The 6,511-nt window shown below is 34.4% G+C and overlaps 1 pseudogene; it reads right to left on the bottom strand.

Moving 5' to 3' along the window:
* Positions 1-5,152: 5,152 nt before the first annotated feature.
* On the bottom strand, positions 5,153-6,057 carry LOC122152037 (annotated as a pseudogene).
* Positions 6,058-6,511: the final 454 nt, after the last annotated feature.

The following is a 6,511-nucleotide window of genomic DNA, read 5'->3' on the forward strand; positions in this document are numbered from 1 at the left end:
GTCCTTTGTGCTCTTCATCAATGTTTCTTCACACTATCAATTAAAATACTGAAAGGAGAACAGAAATATCACCTGGGTGGATTTCATTCAAGAAATTGTTATCCAGATTGAAAATGTTGTAATAGGAAAAAAGAAACACCAAAAGATAAAACTGTTGTATCAGGTTGTTTTAAAAAATTAGAAAGTGTGACGTATGCCATGAAATGCATTGGCAGTTCTAACTTGGTCGCTTGGATATCTACTTTGAGGCAAGAGGTAGAATCCTAGAGCGCAAGATCTCGGAGCTGTTGTTCTTAACTTTGAAGATGTGATGCTGTATCAAAGTTTTTTGATCCTGGATACTAGAGAAGAGACCCCACAGAGTTAGTGGTCATAACCCTCAGAGGGAACATTGTCTATTGCTGCTTACATGCATGAGAATCGCAAGGAACTTGTTCTGGGAAGGTGAAACAAACTGAAGATTGGGGACAACTACCTCTGTAAAATCAAATACCAATGTGAGACTGTTGTACATACCTTCTATTCTCCCACCTTCTGATATGTTATAGTGCCTCTTGTTGTCAGTGCCTACCAGTAAACTGGAAGGGTAAGAAAACTCAGTAAAGTAATTTTAAAATTACGATCTGCAAATCACAGATCTAGGTTATAAAAAGGGGATCTGGAATTGAAAGATAATCAATAAATAATTAACATTTTTTTTTCTGATTTTTGTATGACTTATTTTTTTATCTTCATGATTATAGTTATGTCTAGTTGACTACTTTGAGTCATGAAATATTAGCATAAATTCCAATCAATTATAAATGACAGTATTAATAGTTTTTACATTATTATTCATCTGATTCTCTTTTTTGCCAGTTACTGATGATATTTTAACTGATAGTAATTTAGGCCATGTAAGGGGAAAGATGTGGAGCATAGTTTTCATTTTATTTCACATGTATTGAAAGTAAAAATCAATTTTATTTTAAACTATGGAAATAGTAAGTGCTCTTTGTTAATGTTGTTGTTGTTGTTGTTATTTGCCGTCGAGTCAAACCTGACTCATAGCGACCCCTCCCTGGGTTTCTGAGGCAGTATCACTACGGAAGTAGATTGCCCCTTCTTCCTGTAGCACACCATAACCTATCACGAATAACATCAATGATGGCCTTATGAACAATTGAAGAAAATCACACAGCTGTAACTCTCCATATCTTTTCCTTGTCCACTAGATTTTCCAAGTATTTTATACAAGAAATGTTGTTGGTGTTAACTTACATGATTTAAACATTATTAAAGAGCATAAAGAGAGATTTATACGGAACACCAGAGGAATAAATGTTAAAATATATTTTAAAAAATTAAAAAAAAATGACAACATGGACTTCTCTTTACTGAAGGAAATGAATTTGTTTTTGATTGTCTGAAAGACAATGGCATTTGTTAGGCAAGTGCATGTGATTGTTTCTATCACTTATTTCATAAGATTTTTTAAAAAACAAACCAACCAATCCTTTGCTGTCCTGTTGATTCCAATACACAGCGACCATATAGGACAGAGTGGAACTCTCCCATAGAGTTTAAAGGCTATAATCGTTATGCAAGCCGACTGCCACATGTTTCTCCCACATAGTGGCTGGTGGCTTCAAACTGTTAACCTTTCACTTAGCAGCCATTCGAGACCTCTAACCACTGCAGCACCAGGCATCCTTATAAGATTTTATATAGGTAGATTTTTTCATTGGTGTGAAAATCAAACTGAAACTCTCTGACAGATAGTATGAATTTGCTCATTGACTTCTTTGTATAATCTTTCTAGTTTGATATATAGAAAATAAAAATATTTTTCATGTACTGTGTTCCATTAGAAATATAATTATTTACTAGATTTAATTATTTTCACACATCTTCCAAAACGAATAGAATAAAAGGAAAAGTAAATAAGAATATACATAACCCAAGCCCTCAGCATTTTTGGAAAACTAGACAACATCTCTAACTGTACAACCAAGCAAAGAGTAATGTGGATTTTGTAAAATGAAGAAAATTAGTTGGAATGTTATATATGTGCTCTTTTTAAGAATTTTCTATGTGAGATCAAATTGACAATAGCAACTCAGAAAGTTAGATGAGACGTTTATGTTGCTGTGAGTTTACAAAAATGTTTGTGGAATATTTTAGAAGGAAGGTTGTGGAATAATGACAAGGCGTGTGCAAACTGAAAAAATAATCAATGTCACTGAATTGCCCATGTAGAAAATCTTGAGATGGTGTATATTTTGCTGTATATATTTTCACAAAATGATAATAGTATCAAAAAATCTTAGAAAAAATGAAAATTGATAATATCAGTGAGGGTTTGTCATAAGACAAGACTCTCATTAAATGCAAAAATAATTGATTTTGTACACTAGAATGCCAATTGCTTGGATATATAAAACAAAAATATTGCAAAACTCATAGGATCTGAAATTACTTTCTTAAAAGACTACTTCTGAAGCAGGTCATGGTGCCTTGTGCACTAGTGTTCTACTTTGCGTAACAAAATATCACAGACCTAGCACATTAAAATAACACACATTCATTATGTAAGAATATCTGTAGGCAGAAGGCTGAGTAGTGCTTAGCTGAAGCTTCTGCAAAGGTACAATAAAGATTTCACAAGGGTGCAGCGTCATCTGGAGGTTTATCAGGAGATGAATAAACTTACAAGCTTACTCAGGTTGTTTGCAGAATCATTTGCCTTATTGCTGTAAAACTCATGGCAGTTTGCTTCTTCAAATTCAACAACAAAGAGAGAGATTCTAGAGAGAGCATGTTAGCACGTCTTACATAACATAATCAGGAGAGTGACATCACCATCACACTATCTAACAATGATAATAACCATACAGCATTAGTTAGACTCAAGTCTGAAGTCCTGCCTACTCTCATAAAGAAAATATTATGCAAGGACGTGAACACAAAGAGTTGTGGATCATGGAAAAAACTACTTTGAGATCTATCTGCCACATCTTCTTAAGGAGTTATTGCCATGGAAGCTTGGTAGTTAAAGGAAAAGAAAATGGGTGAAACACTGGAACATGACATTTATAAAACATTAGAAAAATACAGAAATTGTACAATTTTTATTTTTTTTTAAAATACCGTCTTTCACGGAAGGAGTAGAAAAAAGTTAAATAAGACAATAATCTTAAATCATCTAGACTTTACTCCACAATCCATACAGCAGCCTGTGAAGACAAGTCTAGGAGAATATGAAACAACATTGTTGGGAAGAAAAATAATTTGGCATTCATAAACGATATTGTAACAGGTAGACCAAACAATGAGAATGAAGCATAAAATAACGTATCTTATGTAATTCTGGTTCAATGTTTGAAAATCAGTAATGCAGTTCACCACATCACCAAGATAAATAAGAAAAAATATATTATTTTATCAAATGATTTACAATAAACATTTATAAAATTCCAATAGCAATTCATCATAAAAAGTCCCAGTAAACTTGCTATGGGGGAACAGCTTCAATTTGACAAAGAACATCTATATAAATCCTATAACTAACATTACATATAATGTTGAGTCTTTCTGTTTGACAGCTTCTTCTCTTTGCACAGTTACCAGAGAACATCTGTCTTTTCAAGCTCTGCTAGCAGCATTCCACTGTTATGTTTACACAAGGCATGATGGCATATGTTTGTATGTGGAGGGGAGGAGAGAAGAGGCCAGAAGATATCCGAGGAACAAATTAACATTCAATCTTAGGCAGATATGTATCTATGTAGACCCTTTAAATCACATTCTGATAGAAAGAACTCTTCCCCCCCCCAAAAAAAAAAAAATCCTTGATTTACAGTAGATTAGAGATTTGTACATATTTTAAAGGAGCTCTGGTAGCATAGTGGCTAAGACACTTGCCTGCTAACCAGACGGCTGGCGGTTCAAACCCACCAGCCACTCCTCGGAAGGAAGGTTGGGCAATCCTACTTCCGTAGTGATACTGCCTCGGAAACCCAAGGAGGGGTCGCTATGAGTCGGGGCCGACTCGAAGGCACATAACAACAACAACAACAACAACATATTTTAAAAGTATCTTTAGTAAGACTTAAAATGAATACTTCTATTTAGGTTCATCACTATCCTTCTGAAAACAGTAAAATATTAACTTATGTGATTGCTATAAGAAAGAATGTTTGATTTATAAGATCAAGTAAATGAACACTTAAAAAGGGCACAAATGATCTACATCTCAGCATTTCTATTCTAAATAAACATGAAGCTATTGCATTTTCTAAATAAATTCATAGTTCCATATTATGAATTGAATAAAATAAGAAAATTAGGTTGAAATAATAGTGACTCCAATAACTCAACAGAATATCATTGATACGTGATGTAGCTTATACCATTAAAAGGAATAAAAAATCAGGAGAAGATTGAAAAATAATAGCAATTTACAATCACTTGGAAAAGGCTCAAAATTGGAGATCCTGGTTAAGGTGGAAGGAAAAATGTGGAACAAAATTAAAAGTACAAAATGACCAGAATTAGTGGTCAGATAGAGATTAGTGGAACTCCTGAGACTATGGCCCCACGTCATCCTTCAGGCCTAGAAATGGACTCACTTTCACAGATTGGTTCTCAGACCAACAGTAGAAAAACCTACATGCAGAACACCTACCCCAGGGTGATGCAACCCCCTACTCTAGTGAGATGCACCCCTTAGATCAATCAACCATGAGACATCAGGGTGGTAGCATTCACATACAGGGAAAGCTGTACAGAAAGGAATCCATAGATAAGAGGGGCACAGGGAAGGGTAGTCACAGGAAGGAGAGTTTATGATTTGCAATTGCAATAGGGGCTGTGAAATCAAATGTGCATGAATTAATGAATGTAAGGCAAATCTGCTTTATAAATTTGCACCCAAAGCACAATAAATAAATAAAACCGTAATCTAACTCTGAGAAAAGAAAAAGAATGACAATTTATTGGTGATTTTGGGATTCTCCTAATATAAAAATGAAATGAGAAAATATGCTAAAAGAATAATCAGAATGGGTGCATTCTTTACAATAAGCTTTAGTTGTATCCTCCTATAAAAAAGGTATTTGTTTAAGGTAAAAAAGATAATTTTTTTAATTATGTCCTTCAGGGCTTCTTTTGCTTACTTATTTCTTAGAGTATATATAAAAGGATTTAAGACAGGTGCAATTGAAGTGTTGAGTACTGCTACTTCCTTGTTTAAAGCTACCCTTTCCTCTGCAGAAGGTTTTATATACATAAAAATGCAGCTGCCATAAGAGATAGAGACAACAATCATGTGGGAAGAACAGTTAGAAAAAGCCTTCTTTCTCTACTCAGCGGACGGGATCTTCAGAATTGTTCTTATGATATATACATAGGAGATCACCACCAATGCCAATGTGATTAGGAGTGTGACGATGGCTAAAATAAAACTTAACAGTTCTATGACCCGTGTGTCAGTACAAGACAGTTTTAGGACAGGAGCATAGTCACAGACAAAGTTGTCAATAATACTATCCACACAGAATTCCAATTCCAAGCCCATGATAAGTGCAGGAGAGATTGTTAACAACCCAGCCAACCAACAGGTAGCAACCAGCTGTGTGCAAACTCTATTATTCATAATGGTTGCGTAGTGAAGTGGCTTGCAGATAGCTATGTAGAGGTCATAGGACATGGCTGCCAACAGAAAAAAACTCTGATGCACCCAAGAAGATGGCAAAAACAATTGTGTCACACAATCATCATAAGAAATCGTTCTATCCATAGTCACAATGCTGAATAGGTATCTTGGGATGCAGACAGAAGTCATTGAGATTTCCAGGAATGAAAAATTCCAAAGAAACAAGTACATTGGAATTTTGAGGTGGGAATCAGCAGAGTGAGGAGGATAATGGTCAGATTTCCAGTGACACTGAGCACATATGTTAGAAAAAGAAAAATAAAAATTACGATTTGCCAATTTGGATCATCACTTAGTCCTATAAGAATGAATGTTGTCACTGTTGTATGGTTTCTCATGGTTAAATTCTTTCTGAATTCCATCAGGGCTGGGAAAAAATAAAAACAAACAGATAATTCTGTTTAGAGCAGCATTACTGTACATAGATTTACAAGTGACATGAAGAATTAAGTAACAATTGAAATGCATATGCCTTTTTACTCCTATGAGTTTAATCTTTTCACAGAGCAGTCAGAACCCTGGACTGCCATACTTATTCCACCTCCTTTTCTGGAACTCCTTTTCTAAAGTCCTTTTCAGATCTCCTTTACTTTACAAAAGAATGATTTTATCGTTACCTATTAAAAGCATCTGAAAATTGCTCTCATTTAAAGCTTTGTCCAAAGTACTATGAAATAACCCCTGTAGTATTACTGAATCCACATTAAAATAGATTATAGATTAGTTCATTATGTCTAGTATAAAAATACACTTACTCTCTTTCACTATGATGTACTACTAATATGTATTTTTACATTATGTTCATTATGTCTAGTA

The sequence above is a fragment of the Orycteropus afer genome, unplaced genomic scaffold (assembly GCF_000298275.1).
Source record: "Orycteropus afer afer isolate SDZICR_OR568_19922 unplaced genomic scaffold, OryAfe1.0 scaffold01190, whole genome shotgun sequence".
Classification (NCBI taxonomy): Eukaryota; Metazoa; Chordata; class Mammalia; order Tubulidentata; family Orycteropodidae; genus Orycteropus; species Orycteropus afer.